Raw genomic sequence first — 18,671 nt, 5'->3', positions numbered from 1 at the left:
GGGAAAAAACAATTATATGAAAGCAGGGTGGGGAGCTGTCACTCATGGAGGACAGAAGTGGGGATTTTGTTTTGTTCAATAGCTCTGGGGGAGGATATACATATACTTTTAAAAAACAAAGATATATCCTACAGTACTGCAAAAGAACTGAAACTGTTTGCCCCATTTTTAGAAAATGAAAGCTTATGTCTATCTCCCCTCTTTTACAGACACAAGGATATGGAATGCAACTTCCTGTTTAACAGTAAATACTGTACAATAGGCACAACCATCACTGCCAGAACCAAATGCCAAAAAATGCAGGGTGTGATGGCTTGGGACTCGGGCTCAGACTGAGAACTGGAGGAGGCTCAGTCCACGTCGGATCGTCTGCTGCAGGCATCAGCTGAACCTAGTCTGGGGCCTGATCCTGAACGGCCTCAGTCTGCTTAGGTTCCCCTGCAACAAGCAGCAGCTGGGCCGAGTCAGGGGCCTGAGCCTATCCTGGCTCCAGGTGCTGAGGATACCTCATTGCAGTCAGCTGGGCCATCAGAGGCTGAGGAGGCCCCTGGGTCTAGTAAACCCCCCACCCGTGTCTCCTGAGCTGCAGAGACTAAGGGCTGAGAGAAGGAGGGACCTGAGTACTCGCAGGAGTGCTCGCCTCCAGGCGAGGCAGGGTGGTGAGTCATCGGGGGATCGGGACCGGCCATTACCTCGGCATAGATAAAAGGGCAGTCAGATCTCACTCTGGGCTGTGGGAGCAACATTGCTGCCTGCCAGATCCTGCCCGTGTTCCTGTTCCTGCCGTCGCCTAGTTTCCTACCCTGTCTCAGCTTCATCAGACTGACCCCTCGTTGACTCCTTAGACTTTGAACCAGACCCAGACCTCGCCTCTTGGATTACCCTTAGACCAGCACACAGGATATGTGTCATAAATGCATTTTGAAATGAGAACTATGGGAAATGTGAGAAGAGTATTTTCTCTCATTAATTTCCTTCTTCTGAATCTGTTTCCTTTCTGTCAAGCAGAGTCAAATCCAATAAATACCATAAAGCTTCTAATATGCAGTTTGTCTATAAGTTTTAACAAGACACACTTTTCTAAATATCCACATTAAAAACTGAAAATGATATAACATGTTAGGAGAAATTAAAGGCAACACTCTCCCATCTTTTACCATAGGTATTAACTCTGTTGACATCAATGTAGTCACCTCATCTTAACACCAGCATAAAGTATCAGGAGAATGAAGCCCAATGTATCAGTCGTTCAGTAATTAATTACACAGAGCTGTAATTACTGTTTGCCAATGGAGCCATACAGTGGTAGCCTCCCCACGATAAAAACAAACCTTCCTATGTTTTGCTAACCACTGAGTTCTCTCTGTTGCACTTTCAGCTTCATCTCCCCCAGTCAGTCTCTGACCTCCTTGCTTGGTGTCTCTGCCAAATTCTTGGCACTGAAAGTGAGGGGGAAGAGGCCATACCATAAGCGTGTTGATAATGAGGAGATAGAAATAGCAAACCAGCTGGATTGCCCTAATAAAGTATGTCTGGGATTCAGAGACACAACAACTCACTGCTCATGGAACAGTACTGTGCTTTAACCCTCTGAATTCTAGTCTGAGTCTTTTCCATGATCCCTAGTTCCACATATCTGGAGAATATGTGCTGCAGCAAATGGTACGCTGTTGCATTTATTTATTTATTTATTTATTTTTGTTCAGGTATTTATTAGCTGCACTTTCTGGTAAGTGGTACCCATAGCAGTTTTTTTAAAGTAAGAAAACAGCAAAACAGATTTTCATAAAACAAGTTAGCCAAAGGATTGCTGGGTTAGTCTTGTGACACCTTAAAAGACTTAACTAATTTATTATGATATACGCTTTTCTTGAATAGCCCATTTCATTCTAGTCTCGACTTCACACTAGTCTACAGAAGCCTATGCCATAATAAATTTATTAGTCTTTAAGGTGCCACAAGGCTGTTCTTTATAAAACAATAGCAGCACAATTCTAGACTACTGAATACAATGTTGCTTACACATTCCTATAAATGGACATAGGAATATTGTTAGTTTAGGATGCCTGCCTGACAGTTGTATTTTCTTGTTTTAACTATATTGCTTGAATATGTTATTGTGTACAGAGTTCTAGTTTGGAGTATTGGGTAGAATTAATTTAAGTTGTTTTCCCTCTTTGTCCTTCTTCCAATTTTCTCCTTTCACTTTTTTTTGTTAATTTTGAAATAAATTAAATGTCAAAAACACACCAGGTGTTTTCTGCCTCCTCTCATTCTGCTGGAACTTGACTTCATGAAGCTCAAACAATTAGGCCTTTGTTTATTAATAAGGAAATAAATTCAAACAGACACTGAAAGGCCATCTAAGGTAAAGCAAAATGATTTCAAAGGCACCTTAACAACATACACCATTGTTTCTTGGAGCTTAATGGTCAGTTTTCGCTATGATAGATCATACACATTCCCACACTCACACCAAAGTGGAAGACTGGTTATGTCCAACACTGAGCGGTCAGTGTGACTGACCTGGCCTATAAGCATAGATAGAACTTCGAATTGCCTGTCTATATTGCCCTTCCTGATACTACCTGTTGACTTCCATCACATCACAGGATGACAATGACAGACAGGAATACAACAAATATCCATGGGCTCTACATTCTGAAGAAAAATAGCACATTTGCAATTACAGATAAATTTGCAAATAAAGGCTTTCTGTCCAGAAATCTGCTTACGCAACATGCCTTTCCAGACACTTCCTCCATGCTACAGCCCCTCAAAAGCCTCTCCTGATAACTAGGGGCAGAGGAAACGTATGAGCACAGAACAAGCAACAACCTGACACCATATACAATAGTGATGTGGCCAGCACTTAGAACACATAATGGTGAAAAACCTACACTAGGATACAAAGTAACCATTTTGACATACCGTATGTGCACTTGCAAAAAAATTATATATGTTTTGTTCATAAATGATCTGAACATGCACTCCTAAATTCTTTCCAACAAATGTATTAAAACTGCTGATCACAGAAGTTCATTACATTTACACAGACCAAACCCCTCATCAATGAGTCAAAACAGCATGGATTTCAGAACCTACTTGCTGAAGTACTGTCAAAACAAAGTACAGTACAAAACAAAATACTGTAGTTTAAAATTAAGGTGTCAAAAGTATTTTGCTGGTGATGACATTTACATAACTTTTTACTTTCTGTCATAGCAGTGGGGGGGAATTAAATGTAATAACTTCAAAACTGGTAGTAAACATCACTTATATTTTTCAGCATTAATGGTAGTAAACATCACTTATATTTTTCAGCATTAATTTTTGGTCCCTCCCAAAACAGAAATAACATACAGCACAGGAGAGTTTTAAGCCTTTTTAAAAGCTTTCAACTCATTATTCCAAAGGTAGGCAACCTGTTTAAAGCCAATGGCCAGAAGGCCACATCTAATGACCATATTTCACTTGGTTGTGATTGACATAATGTACATGTTGCCTCTATGGGCATAGTGAAAGTTATTGAGCTTAGGGCCTTTCCAGACAGCAACATAATGAATCTTTTACTCTTCAGTATACTAACACTAGCCCAGAGCCACTCACAATGGAATAATATCCCATTCTTATGTAATGCATGGGGGGGGGGGGAGTTGCCTTGCAGTGTAAAGTAAGGGATAGGTTTTTCAACACTTTTTCTGTTTAAAAGGGATAAAAATGCAGTCCTGAACTAGCAGTGAGAAGTGTCTGGCCTCTAAAGAAATTAAATGACTTAACATGTATTCCCACTTGAGTGGTATGGTGGAAGGGCATTCATCCCCTATTAAAATTCACAAGCTGGCAAGGGCATTAGAGGACCAATGGTGTTGCTGAAAGCAAAGCCATTGCACACACTATCCATGGCTTATTGCAAGAATCATGGTCCTACTTTCTTCACATAACTCATCCATGGTAATGAACAGATTGCTGCATCCCAGCAACAAAATATTGCAGATTTAATGTTGGTGGGGGGATCGGCAACATATGCAGCACTTGGAGGGAAATGCTTTTATTCCTGTAATCAGTTTTGTTGTTTGGAAAGGCTCTTATGCTATAGTGATTTCATTATAAAACTCCCTGTTATGCATAATATCCCATGGAAAAAGTATGAAGTGATTAGTTCTACTTACTTACCTGGATATGGCAGATTTGTTGTTTAAACTTCGGTAGGCCCCAATGACATATAAAAGAATGATGTTGGATTTCTAAAACAAAAGGGATACACAGTTGGGAATTGCCCAGTCTATCTGCTGCAGGGGTAGACCTACTGCTGGAGCCGCTTCTCCGATTAGCACAATTAGTCACCACTGTGACTGCCCTCCATCCCCACAGCAATAACACCAAAGTGGTATCCAAGGCAGCAAGGAGTCCCTGGCAGTGGCCCAGGCATGCCACCTGCTGATACTGGGCTTGCAAATTAGTGCAATATGGGCGGAAATGTGGGCTATATATTCCCCTCATTAGCTGTGAGTACTGAAAGTAGCAAGGACCACTACAGTTTTTCCCAAGGGTCCATACATATGATAAAATATCATAAATGGTAAGATAATATCATCAGTGTCACACTCAGAGGCAGCAGCAGACACTGTGGGACAGTTAAGCCGCTCACCTGACCTCCATCTGGCTGAAACAGAAGGAGTGGCATGAGGCAAATGCTCTATCCAGCAAGAGTACTTGGTTGACTCTGACTCTGCCAGAACATATGCAACATACCCAGGGGCGTAGCAAAGGGGGGGCGGGGCCGCCCCGGGTTCCATAATGGAGGGGGCGACAAATTATGAAGGATTTTTTTTTGAAATTTTTATTTATTTATTTTTAAATGCCTGCTCTGAAGGTCTTATCTTACTATACTAGGGATTATATAGCTATATGTAAAATTTCATGCATATCGGTTAATATCTTGACCCTCCACCACCAAAATAGCTGTTCACTTGGCTGTTTTCCTATGTCATGAAGGCTGAAATTTCAGTTCAGTGGAGCACTTACTGTTCCCAACACTAACCCTGTGGAAAGCCATCTAATTAGACTTTAATTTGATTTTGAGATGTTTTTAGGAGGTAATTTAATTATTGTTTGATTTTATACCAATGTTATGTATCTGATGTTAACCAACCTGAGCCCGACTTTGGCCGGGGAGGGTGGGATATAAATAAAAGTTTATTATTATTATTATTATTATTATTATTACTTGTTATTATTCCTTTGTAAGAAAATATGAAATAATGTAAAACCATTTTTGCGGGGGGGGGAATCAATTGGGGGGTTGGCAAGAAATTTTCCATACCAGGTACCACCTGACCTTCCCATGCCTTGGGGGGGGGGTGTGACAAAAAAAAATTTCGCCCCCAGGTACCAATTTACCTTGCTACACCCCTGAACATACCAACTTTGCCACCAAACACCCTTTTTGTCTTGGTATGCTAAAGTGACCCAGCCAGCCAGTGGTCAGGTGAGCAGCTCACCCACACCACTGATGGTCAGAAGTATGTAATCAAACTAATAAATTCAATTAACAACAAAAAAAGCTTTTAGTTTCATATGTTGTGTTAAGCGCTTTCCATGTTCATTCAAGCTCCAAAATTGCATGAACGCTGCTGCCATAAATAAAGCATATTTCCTTCTAGTCAATTAAGCGAAAGAATGGGCAAGACAGACATTAAAGTTATCCTAGAGACAGCACAATGTCATGCACAGAGGTAGCACGTTATTGTACACTCCATATTCAGAGCATCATGGTGGCAATCATTATCCGTGCCAGCTCTATACAGTGGTACCTCGAGTTACAAACGCAGCAGCAAGAGGCCACCTTAGCAAAAGCACGCCTCTAGTTAAGAACAGTTTCAGGTTAAGAATGGACCTCCGGAATGAATTAAGTTTATAACTAGAGGCACCACTGTAATATGAACATGTGCAGAGTGCAATTGCTAAATGAATCATCGAAAGGTAGGTTTTCAGATCAGAGTATATCTGAAAACCTACCTATCTTCCTCACAAATTTCTCATCCCGAAAATCCTTACATTTGTTTGCATACAGTTAAAATGAAATTCAGTTGTAACCTAAAGCTTGAATCATTCCAATACAACAAATTCAAAAAGTATTAAACTCTTTTTCTCTCTTTCTCAGCTTTTCTGCTCATTCTGCACTATGAGGAAATAGCAGCACACGGTACATTTTTGTTGTTTCATGATTACAAAACAAACAAAAACCCTATGAAGGAGATATACAGAAGGAGTGATGAATAACACTTAACGTTCTATGCAGATGGTATTGGCTGCCAGTTAGCTACTTGTAACATGGAATGGTAGCTTGCATTGCATGATAGCTTCAGTGGTACAGACACCATTTGTATATTCCAGTGAACAGATAACATACATCTGTGCCCAGACTTTTTATATTTTCCCTTCCCCACCTATTTAATTCATTTAAAATAAACAGTTTATTTTTCTTTCTACCCCAAATTCAGCATGGCCCACGCAATAACTTACTTCTCCTATACTAAGTTTCAAATCACTGAACCTTTTTCTAACTACAAGTCCTAGAATCTACTACACTTTCCTAATTTCTTGTTATAATGGTGAGATGCAATTTGACTTACCCTTATTTACATAGGACTACAATTGCTGCCCTATAATTCATATAGTGTATACCTGCACATATACACAAACATATACACTTTCATGTATTTTATTTCCTTCCAACCCCTGCCCACTCCCCTTCCATTTCTGTCCCCCACACATTTTGCCATTTTCCATTTGACCGTCTCCGCCTGTCGTTCATTCTCACTTCACCCAACATTTAATTCCCTCACTTAGCCTTCTTTCACAACAGATTTGTACTAAGCATGTGTGTGGAACACCCTTATGGAATCCAATAGCTAACCCTGGCCACAGAAATGCTCCAGGAACAAAAAATAGAAGTGTACACCACTGTTAGAGAAAATCACAGAAATGCACTTGGACATTCCCAAACAAACCATTTGCAAAAAAGCATAGTGCAAATGGAGAAATATTTTATTGAAAATCCATTCCAGCAAAGTCTATGGGGAGAAAACACAGCATCTGTCAACATGCCAGAATGTTTCATCAAATATTTAATTCATTCAAAATAGCTTGTTTCTTGTTTTCTACTCCTAATCCAGCATGCAGCACCCTCAAACATACTTACCCCTTCAAGTTTCAAATGTACGGAATGATGTTCTAACTCTAAATTGTAGAACCAACCCCATCCCTCCATTTTTTAATTATTAGGTAAAGGTAAAGGGACCTCTTACAGTTAAGTCCAATCGTGAATGCCTCTGGGGTTGTGGTGCTCATCTCGCTTTACAGGCCGAGGGAGCCGCCATTTGTCCGCTCTGCAGACAGTTTTTCCGGGTCATGTGGCCAGCATGACTAAGCCGCTTCTGGCACAATGGAACACTGATACCAGAGCAGCGCACGGAAACGCCGTTTACCTTCCCGCCAGAGCATCTACTTGCACTTTGGGGGGGGGCATGCTTTCAAACTGCTAGGTTGGCAGGAGCTGGGACTGAGCAACAGGAGCTCACCCCGTCGCAGGGATTCGAATCGAATTCAAATTTTGATCAGCAAGCCCAAGGCTCAGTGGTTTAGACCACTATTTATTAAATTTGTATACATGCAGGTCTCAGGGCAATTACAACATAAAATCACAGTATAAATATACAAAATACATAATAAAGACAAAACCAACCCAATTAAACCCCCCAACACATTTTAAAAGGGCATTGGATGCCCATCAGCCAAAGGCCTGGTTAAAAAGGAATGCTTTTGCCTGGCACCTAATGGTGTATAGCAAAGGGAGCCACTGCAGAATGGGGAGCCACTGAAGAAAAGGGCGTTTCTCGCGTTGTCACTCTCCAGACATCTTGTGGAAGAGGCACACAAAGAAGGGCCTCAGAAGATGATCTCAGGGTCTGGGTAGATTCATTTGGAAATAAGTGGTCCTTGAGGGATTGCGGTCTTGAGCCATTTAAGGTTTCATAGGTCAAAACAAGCACTTTGAATTGGGCCTCAAAACTAATTGCCAGCCAGTGCATTCAGGCCAGCATCATTGTAATATGCTCATACCAACTTGCCCTGGTGAGCAACCTGTTTGTTGAATTCTGCACTAGCTGAAGTCTTCAGAGGCAGCCCTACGTATAATTCATTGCAGTAATCTAACCTGGAGGTTACTAGAGCATAGACAACAGTAGTTAGGCTATCCCTGTCTAGAAAAAGGCGCAGCTGGGCCACCAACCAAAGCTGATAGAAGGCACTCCACACCACTGAGGCCACCTGAGCATCAAAGGATCCAGGAGTACCCCCAAGCTACGCACCCGTTCCTCCAGAGGAAGTGTAACCCCACCAAAAGCAGGCAATCTCCCAGTCATCTGGTCTAGGGAACCACCCACTAACAGTGCCTTAGTCTTATCTGGATTGAGCTTCAGTTTGTTGGCTCTCACCCAGTCCATTATCAAGGCAAGACACCAGTCCACCACTTCCACTGCCTCACCTGCAGATGTAAATGAGAAGTAGAGCTGAGTGTCATCGGCATATTGCCAATAATGTACTCCAAACCTCTGCATAACCCCACTCTGGATAACCCCCCCCCGCAATTTTTCATTATAAATAGTGAATTGCAATCCTGCTAATTAACCCAATAATTACAGTAATATAGCAACCAAGATGGCAAAGAAGTAACATTGTATTGGTTCAAATAGAAAATAATGCCACCAGAGTTATAGAACACCTGTACTATAATGTGTACAGGTGTGTACAAAACACTACTGCATTACTAACAGACATGCAACTCTCTGTATTCTGCCCCACTTTTGCAATAACATTGGTGCTGCATGATTGTTGTCTTGTATTCTTGTTACTTCTTGAGCTTTTCTAAAACCCAATATTTGCATTTACTCCAGGTCAGGGGTGGGAAACTACATCCAACTGGCAGGCAAGAACTTTATCCAATATTAAACAACTCCTCACCCACAATAATACAACAACCAGACTTAACATGGACACTGGTACCAGAGCCTGCAATAAACCCAGATGCCGACTTTGCTGTCACATACACCCGGACAACACCATTACTGGCCCCAACAACATCAAACATACCATCTCAGGACTATTTAATTGCTCATCTTCTAACATTGTGTATGCTATCAAATGCCAACAGTGCCCTTCAGCTCTCTATATTGGACAAACAGGCCAAACCCTACGCCAAAGGATAATGGACACAAATCTGACATCAGGAATCACAAGACAGAGAAACCAGTAAAACACTTCAATCTCCCAGGACATTCTATACAAGATCTCAAAGTAGCTGTCTTATTACAAAGTAATTTCAGAAATAGACTGTAAAAAGAAGTTGCTGAATTGCAACATATTACCAAACTTAAAACCATGGAGAGACCTGGTCTGAATAGAGACATTGGGTTCTTATCTCATTATAGCCATCTCATTAGCCATCTCACCCCTTGCTTTTTCCTGTAAGACCAATTGCAGTTGTTAACAGGTTTACCTCACTTATCAGTCAATCACCCATTCCCACCACCCTTCTGAGTAATACCCCTCCCCACCCTCTCACTATATATGAAGTGTATCTGAAGAAGTGTGCATGCACACGAAATCTCATACCAAGAGCAAACTTAGTTGGTCTCTAAGGTGCTACTGGAAGGAATTTTTATTTTTTATTTTGTTTATCTCCTCCATTAGCCAAGTCTGACATGTGGGCTGTACCATGCTCTGGTCAATCATCTGATGTCATACTGATGTTACCTAGCTCGTGCATTCAGAATAGCACAGGCTACAAATAGAAATATTTTATTCCTTCCTTCATTTTCTACTTTGCCCTTCCTTCCAAAGGAAGAAGCAAGCAAGAATACAGAGCTTTGTCATACACATGGCAATTAACAACAGTAGCAATATATTGGGACCATAGTCAGAAAACAAGGTCACATACCCCTTGATAAAGGTGATCCATCAGTGCGACCAAGGCCATCTTGGTCCTAAAGCCAGATCTGAACCCAGATGAAAATGACTCTAGATAATCCATGTAATCCAATAATGCCTCTAGCTGCCTTGCCACAACCGCTCTACAACTTGCCCCAGGATTAATGATAGCGTATATTATAAGGCAATTATATTAAAAATAAAATATTGGAAGTAATTCAAGGATACAGTATTCTTAATAAGATGATAATAAGGGCAGTGCATTTGGTGATGGGCCAATTTAAAAAACAACAGAAAAATCTGGATAGAAGTCTGGATTAAAAAAGCTGACGGCATTCTTAAAATCATTCAGAATGTAAAACATCTGATATGAAAGATGAACTGTTTCTGGTGCAGGAAGCAGCTCAGAATTCAGAACTTAGGATAACAGCATAGGATAGATAAGCTTCTTTCTGCAACATGGTGCCTATATTAGCATGACATTGAAATCTAAGACACAGAGCATATTTGCAAGACAAAACTCTATACTGCTAGTAGGAGGTTAATAAAACAGGCAACACACATGTTGAAACTACAGAGCTACCTCTGTAGAAAGCAGCATCCATCTACTTATGATTATAAAATAAAGATCCTAATCTTCGGTGAAGGACTTCTACAGAACTTTTAGCCAAAAAAAAAGTAAATAAAGTTGTTTGCTATAGGCAGGCTATTTTACTGCACACTGAAAGGATGTTTTCTTAGAATTTAAACTGTATTGAATCCTTTACCATGAAAGTGTGAAAGTACTACAGTGTGGATAAAGTAGATGTCTAGATTTCTTTCTGGGCTTTAACTTATTAACTTCAGTATATCAACTGGGGCCACATACAGAGTTCTCAAACGTTCATGCACCACTTAAAATTGATTTTTACCCATGTCTTGAAAGATGGTCCCAGCAATTAAGCATCATCACCCTCTCTCGCTTATATCTGAACCTAGGTACTCAAGGTACTCTAAAAAGGAAACTGCAGCACTTCCTACTACTCCTATATGTCTAAAATGGTTGTTTAATATGTTAACATTTTATATTTTCTCCAATTCCCTTTTGTGTTTCTTGCATAAATAAATCAGAAAGGCAACTGTGATTTCAGTGAATGGCTACATGACTTTAGTTTCTATAGGTTAGAATCTGAACTAAATAATTAGAAATGGGGGTTTCAATATTAAAATAATGGTTAAAATGGGGAATTATATATGTGTGTGTGTGTGTGTTATCTGTAAGATAAAGTTTTGTTGTAAAAACCGCAGACTAGACAGAAGTCTTCAAATGCTAAAAATATTTATCCTGAAAGTTATTTTCAAAGTTATTTTCAAGGTACTATTAAAAAGCTTCCTCACAAAAATAGCATCTGAAAAACAAAGTCCTAGGAAAAACATTTTAAAATTATTGTTTACACCAAATATTTGTGACCAACTGGTACACAAACAAGCTAGATGAATCTTATGAGGAATTCAGTCTCACTGAACTCAGTGAAGAATAATACTGAAAAAACATATTTAAGAACTATCTGTAAGTAACCAATGCATTTTAATGTTCGGTTGGAAGCTGCCCAGAGTGGCTGGGGAAACCCAGCCAGATGGGCGGGATATAAATAATAAATTATTATTAGTAGTAGTAGTATTTTATTATTATATAATAATGCCATTTACTTTAGTAGAGTTACGCTATTATGAAACAGCACAGATATATTCAGTGCAATATTTTCCTCTCTCTTTTTGCTCCTATAACTTCTAAAAGTAATCTGCCAATAGCTGACCACTACTGGATAAACAGAATTTCCTAGCTAGAAAAAGAATGTTTTACATGTCTGCCATACTGTGAATGTGTGTGCTAAATATGCTTTTCAAACTTGAGCTTCAGTGTTCTTTTTTCCTTACCAGTAACATTTTCTGTTACTGCTAATCACTCCAGCCAGAACATCCCCAACAAATACTCCCACTTAAATGAGATTTTCTACACTGCAGGGCTAATCATAAAATTACACAGTCTAGTTCATCTAAGTAGCTGATTGTTACTTTCCATTTATAAATATAGCTGATCCTGATAATTTTGGCTACATTACTTTTTCTTTTCTTTCTTTGATTCATCACTCCTGATTTTCTTCTGGGTATAATTAGATGGTTCTCAATTACCTAATAAGAGGTGTGGCACTCTAGAACAGACTGAGTTATCAAGCTATTTTTCTTACTTACATTTAAAAAAAATCCACCAAACGAAAGACTTGTGAGAGGCAGAGAGAAGTGTGAAAATCTATTAAATGAGTTGAATAAGATGAGGAGCTAGTATATAACTAAAAGTGAAGCTACCTACAAAAATGATATTAGTGTATTTTACTTCATCTTACAGCATGGAATATAGTTTTATCAAATAAAAGCACATACCTTTGTCAAATATCATTTACGTTGCAAACATATAACAGTTGCTTGTGGCCAAAAACTTATAGTGCAGAAGTAATAAACAAATTTTACAGTCAGACATTGAAACCTAAATACTAAATAGATTATTCATACTGTTTACAAAGTATCTGACACAATAAATACAATCTTGTATTATTGAAGGGTGGGGGCTTTCCTAAAATCTGCTGTGTCATATTCTTACAGACCTGAATTTCATGTTTCTGATTATGGAAGTGCACATCATTGGAAAGGAGCCATATGGATAACAGTAATTGTAAGAATTTGCTTAAAACCAGCTTTTAAAAATAAATTTATCCTGTAGTTTAGACATTAAGAAAGCTTTGTTTTGTGAGGTGCAACAAATCACTAAGAACATACACTGCTGCCATCCAAATTAATCTACAGGCTGTTTCAGACTGCATTCAATATTATCAGCAATACAACACCTTGAAAAAAATCATCTTACCGATATTAAGCCAACAGCATTAGCTAAAACTCAACTGTCCTTTGGAGATTTGACCCTTGAAACTCAGAGTAAAGAGATACATCATAATGGATTTCCACTGAGTATAAAACTGTCCAAAATCTAAATTCAAATCCCAGCTGTCTACTTTCCAGTTCTATGACAGTTGCAGCAAATTTTTTGTAACTGTCCTGAATATCTTTTTGGCTGAACAGCATTATGTTCTAGTAAGTTCTTCAATTTGTTGTCCTTGAATATAAATATGTCTCGGTGAGATTTATTTTCTAGTAAGTGAGTTAAGGATTGCAGCCTTAACATTGGTATAAAAGCTGTACTGTACCTTAATAATAATAGCCAATTGTTAAGTATATTTGGTGTGTGTGTTTGGAATTTGTAAAATATAACAGTTAAACACAACTTAGATTTTTTTTTTTAAATGCTCAGGCCAATCATTTGTGAATCTGTCGAAAGCTAAGGGTCACTCTATAATATTCTTGGGGAATATCTGGTTTGAATTTATCTTTATTATGCAAGTACAGATTCTATGATTACAATTCGGGCATGCAATACGCAGTTACCTGAAAGTAAGTCCCATTGAATTCAATGAAACTTAATTCTGAGTAGACATGCAAAGTACTGTATTTTTTCCATTTTTTTATTAAATATTTTCTTGATTTACAAAGGTGTGTGCAATGTCTCTCTCGTATTTTTTCCATGTAACATTTTTTACAAATCAGTTTTGGTTGTTGAGACATTAGGAAGAAAAGGGGAGGGGAGAGAAATGGGTGGGGTGGGGTGACGATGTTTCTATTTTAATATATGTAGGGTTTGGTATCAGCATAGTACTGTATTGTAAATTTCTCTGAACTTTTCTTTTTGATGGTTTTATTTTAGCAGACCTTGAAAAGTTAAGTCACAAAATAAAGAAAAATGTAATCCAATGCCCCACCTTGTGGGAACCCAGTATTCCCTGACACTACACAGAAAACGACCTTTACGTCCTTCAGACTTCCCTAACAGACCCCATCATCTATCGCAAAAGCCAAATCATCTGATCCTAAACTAACTGTCAACTGCTTGCGATGGTAGGGAAGCCAGACATCAATCAATCAGTTTTTATCAGAGGTGCTCTTCGTTTTTGCTGTTGTGCTCATCTTATCATCTGACCCAGTTGTAGGCCTGACTTCAGAAGCTTAAAAGAACTTGATGGCAAAATATGCATTTGTTTGTCCAAGATGTCCATTCTTCTAACAGTGCACATGCATTTTTAGAAATCTGGTTTTAAAAATTACCTCTCTGCTATATCAAAACATTTTTAATTATACTCCCTTGCAATTGTGGATTCCTTTAGCAACAAGCCTAAAGTCTTCCTAAATTTATTATTCAATGTGCTCCATATCTCTATACGACACATAATGAAAAGTTACCTTAAATAAAATAATAAATACGGTATATATATTTACAAAATCAAGGTTTGTGCTACATATTCTCATTATTAATTCTGACCTTTATAATTACTGTTGCAGTGCATGAAACAGAATGCTGACATGAGCAATGATTGTGCCCAATTTTACTACAATTAGGGCAGTAGTCCTGTACTGTACACACTTACCCGGAAGTAAACCCCATGTAGCCCAGTGGGGCTTACTTCTAAATACCATGCAAATAATTGCACTCTAAGAGTCTGATGTTAAGTAAAGTAAAAGGTTGTTGGTTCAACTAGGTTGCTGGTTCAAAACCAGTTTAAGTATTTCAATTTAAAAACAACTGGGATTACTGCTTTTCTAAAGTAAAATTACGCATATTAATTTCTTTCCCATTTCAAAGTACAAAATCAGAAGGCTGGAAAAATAAAAGCTTCAAGAATGCCACCATCACTAAATTTTGGATTCATATTTTTTAGAACCAATAAGCATTGTAGTACAAGCCCAGGCCCCGAAAACATCTGACCAGTTCTGGAAGACCACTGAAAATACTATTTGTAAGATGTAAGAACCTAAAGATGTTTCAGAGAGAAGATCTATTTCAGAGATGGAGGATTATAAAGTGAAAATTAAATCTGAAAAGCAAAATAAATAAAGTAAACCAAATAAAAGGTCAAATGTAGTCATATGTTTAGGAGAGCATAAACAAACATATTTTGAATTGATCCATTAACTGTAAACAACAATCTTTAAATAACCTTTCCTCTTCTAACACTTATCAGATATAAGAATGATGTTTGTTAGTTCATTGGTAATATTAAGTTTAGTAAGTAAAATGAATTCCTATTATCACATACATACGTCACATTATACAATAGGATGCAAGCACATAAACTAGACTGAGGTAGAATATTGTCACTGGAAACAATCTGTATATAGTAGAACTGTATTCAAACAAGTTGTTTTAAGTACCGGCTTTTTAACTTTCTGGGTGATTCAGTGTTCATTCCCAAATGAACACATATGCTTACTTTCACATGAAGTTATACTCAACTAGCTATATAGTCAAAGACACAAAAGGTGCATACCGAATGTATCAAATCCAATAAAGGCAAGCATCTAAGTATTACTGTTAACAAGAAATTTTGTGTGTGTGTTTAGTTAGGATAAACTGATATAATATGAGGGAAAACTTCAAATGTCGAATATGAATAAAATATTTTAACTGTTCTATCTCCTCTTCTGTATTTGCAGTACTAATACTAACTCAAAACAACCTGTGACACAACTTATTATCAGTTAATCATATCCTCCAAAAGCTTAAAACACAGACTTCAGGCTGAAAAAACACTATTACTATTACTTATCAATGCAATTGTTCCACATAACATGCAGGAAGAATTTCAGATGGGAAATCCAAACCGCTTGCTGCTATACACCTGTACTATTCTGAATAACCCATAACTACCGGTAATCTTATTTACCATAGTATCTGAAGAAGTGTGCATGCACATGAAAGCTCATACCAAGAACAAACTTAGTTGGTCTCTAAGGTGCTACTGGAAGGATTTTTTTAATTTTTTATTTTGTTATGACTTATTTACCATGTAAACATAATAATCAATGTAACATTTCTTTGTGTTAAAATAAGAAACCACATTGGATACAAGATAAAAAGTTCCAATATAGAGTCTGTGGTTACTGAACAATACAAATGAAGTAAAAAAAGCAAACAAACTATTCAGTGATATTTTGAAACACAGGAGTCAATTAAGTACACACTTTTCATTTTTCTACCAAGCTCTAAATAACTTGGGCCTAGTATGGCTAGTGGATGCCTCTTTCCCTATATGCAATCTTAGATGCAATCAAGTTTCAATGACAAGGACAAATAGAAGGTCTCTACCGGTAACTGCTTCATTGTGACTGAATGTCCTTCTGACGGTTTGCTAAAGCTTGAGCCCAAGCTTCTTCCTAATGCAATACAAGAATCAGGTTAAGAGTTTTTATATTGTATGTATTCTTAAGTTTTTGTTTCCTAATACAGTGATTACTTTCTGAGAGCCTTAAGAGAGAGACACTCATCTGGGTAATCAGAAATATTCAAGCACACTGCAAAGTAACACAATAAATATTAATGACCAGTAACACAATCCTAACCTTGAAGAAATATATCCTTTCCTTTCCTATTCCTCAACATACAAATGTTGTATCGGCCGCAACGCTGGAGGGTTCACCACTAGAACAGAAGACTGAAAATATTTTACTGGATGCCCCCCCCCCCCCGGCATCAATTTTATATAACAGTTCATGAATTTGTTGAAACGTGTAGGTAGAACTGAGCGTTGCAAAGTGTATGTTTACTCCTAAACAGATTAAATTCAGTACGGGGGGAGGGGTATTAAATTGGTGACAGCCATCCACAGCTGTTACCAACTCACGATGGCAATACCTTTTCAAGGCATTAGATAAAACTAAGAAATCAATGAAAAGATGTCAATACCAAGAACTGAGTCATTTGCCACTTATAAGCACCATGCATACTTCCATCGGTGTTATATTTTATATATATCCATTAGCCCCAAAATGGGTGGTTTTGTGGATGAGGAGCTATTACAAGTAACAACACTACTTATACCTTCAACCTGAACAATGTTTTTAACAAGGCTATTGCAGAAGGAAACACACAAGGAAGGATAAATGAGTGTGGGAATTCTACATGCATTTCTAAACAAGACTACACATACAGTATTAGGACTGGCTGATGTTCAGAGCTTCCTAAAGATTGAGCTGTACGTCTCAACAAAGTGATGTGTTTGTATGTCAATATTTCAACAAAGTGCTGTATATATGAACACCAATGCCCTGGAGAGATTTTCAACAGAGCTATACATCAATATTTTATTAAGGTGAATAGCAACAAAGTGGAATTCATATTTTGTTTTTACAGGCTCATGAAATACTTTTATCAGTTCAGCAATCTCCAAGGGTACATCTAACTGATTAGGCTATATTATTCAGATTGCTTCTAGTTTCTGTTTGCTTGTCATTATTCCACAAGTATCAGGAAAACTGATTTGTCGTCTTCCCTTTTTTTCTTTTTTAATGAATTCTACCTGGCAGTGCCTAACAAAACACCTTCCTACTCCACCAACACTGTCACCTCTATACATCAGACTTTCAAGATAAAATAATACTGCTCTATAAAAACAACGATATTAGCACACTTTCATTCTAGACATGTTTGTCAAATGCACATATTACTGTGCCTGAAATAATCCAAATGACACAATTCTCTCTCCTTCCCCCTTTGTGTCATCTCAGAAAGACACTCTGACAGTAATAGCATGACACCCTCTTGGACATACCTCTGGGCATTAATATTTAAATCTTTCCTATCCCTTGTGATTGAAATTCAGCCTCTATTCACAAACAAAAACTAAATCAATGTTCTTAGAGTTCAAACTAGATCCCTAAACAGTTTGCCACTCTCCATGCACAGATAAGATAAACTTTCTTTGACCCAAGAGATGAAGTTGCCATGACGATCAGAGAGTCTACTTTCTATATTGATATTTGCTGATGTAACAACAAATAGAACCAGATCCTAGGACTGATAATGGTGATTAATTAATACTAATATTGATCCTTACAAGCAAGAGACAAGGCTATTAACTTGAAGCCTGAAAAGTCAATTGTTACCTGTGGCAGAGATACCAGTGACTGATTTTGAAGCATAATAAACAAATGTGCTAGATTTATGCTAATACCTTTAAAGAGCCCATGTCTCTGTTTCAGGTATGACATTTCCACATTCAAGTGTGTGTATTTAATTGCATCTCTTTCCTAAAATAAGCTTCTTTCCAGGGAGAAGAAGCTGTTTAAAGACTATAGACTCCAATTCATTCCTTTTCTGAATCTAATTTCAGCACCGCATCACTGAAGTTTTTTTAAAAAGACAGGGACCAAGCAGGTTAATTGTTTGTTTAAAGGCATCCTATACTGGATTAAAATGTATTGTCCATTTTCCAGAAGGCCAAATTCAGTTTCGCGTATGAAAACCTCAGCCTGGAACTCATCCAAATGAGTTATCCCAATGTGTATCATCCAAATAAGAAATTAATACCAGCTTCATTTATTCATGACGGAATAGCATTGCTCAGATAGATTCATTTTTTATTTTAAAAATATAGCTATGTTTACTTTCCCAAAACTAATTCAGATATCAGACCTGTCTGAAAAAAAAACATATTAAAACATTCTTTCTCCACTAACGGGAAAAATCAGATCCATTGTTTGGAAAACTTGATGCATCTTATTTAAAAACAAAACAACCCCCCAAAAAACTTTCTTAT

At 37.9% G+C, this 18,671-nt stretch overlaps 1 protein-coding gene and 1 long non-coding RNA gene across 3 annotated transcripts in view; one reads left to right on the top strand and one right to left on the bottom strand.

Moving 5' to 3' along the window:
• Positions 1–18,671, bottom strand: part of ZFPM2 (zinc finger protein, FOG family member 2) — a 333,910-nt gene that overhangs the window by 309,489 nt on the left and 5,750 nt on the right. Inside the window, exon 1 of one of the 2 annotated variants that reach the window (XM_033155735.1) lies at positions 12,896–12,999. The exons of the other annotated variant lie outside the window; for it this stretch is intronic. The gene's annotated coding sequence lies outside the window, so the exon portion shown is untranslated. Of the gene's footprint in view, positions 1–12,895; positions 13,000–18,671 lie in introns of those variants that run through there. 2 annotated transcript variants of the gene reach the window in all.
• On the top strand, positions 13,123–14,111 carry LOC117050229. Its single transcript, XR_004427072.1, has 2 exons — positions 13,123–13,179; positions 13,790–14,111. It is a non-coding gene; the product is annotated as an uncharacterized LOC117050229 (long non-coding RNA).

Source organism: Lacerta agilis, chromosome 7 (genome assembly GCF_009819535.1).
Source record: "Lacerta agilis isolate rLacAgi1 chromosome 7, rLacAgi1.pri, whole genome shotgun sequence".
Lineage (NCBI taxonomy): Eukaryota > Metazoa > Chordata > Lepidosauria > Squamata > Lacertidae > Lacerta > Lacerta agilis.
This window is presented reverse-complemented; position numbering and strand designations above follow the sequence as displayed.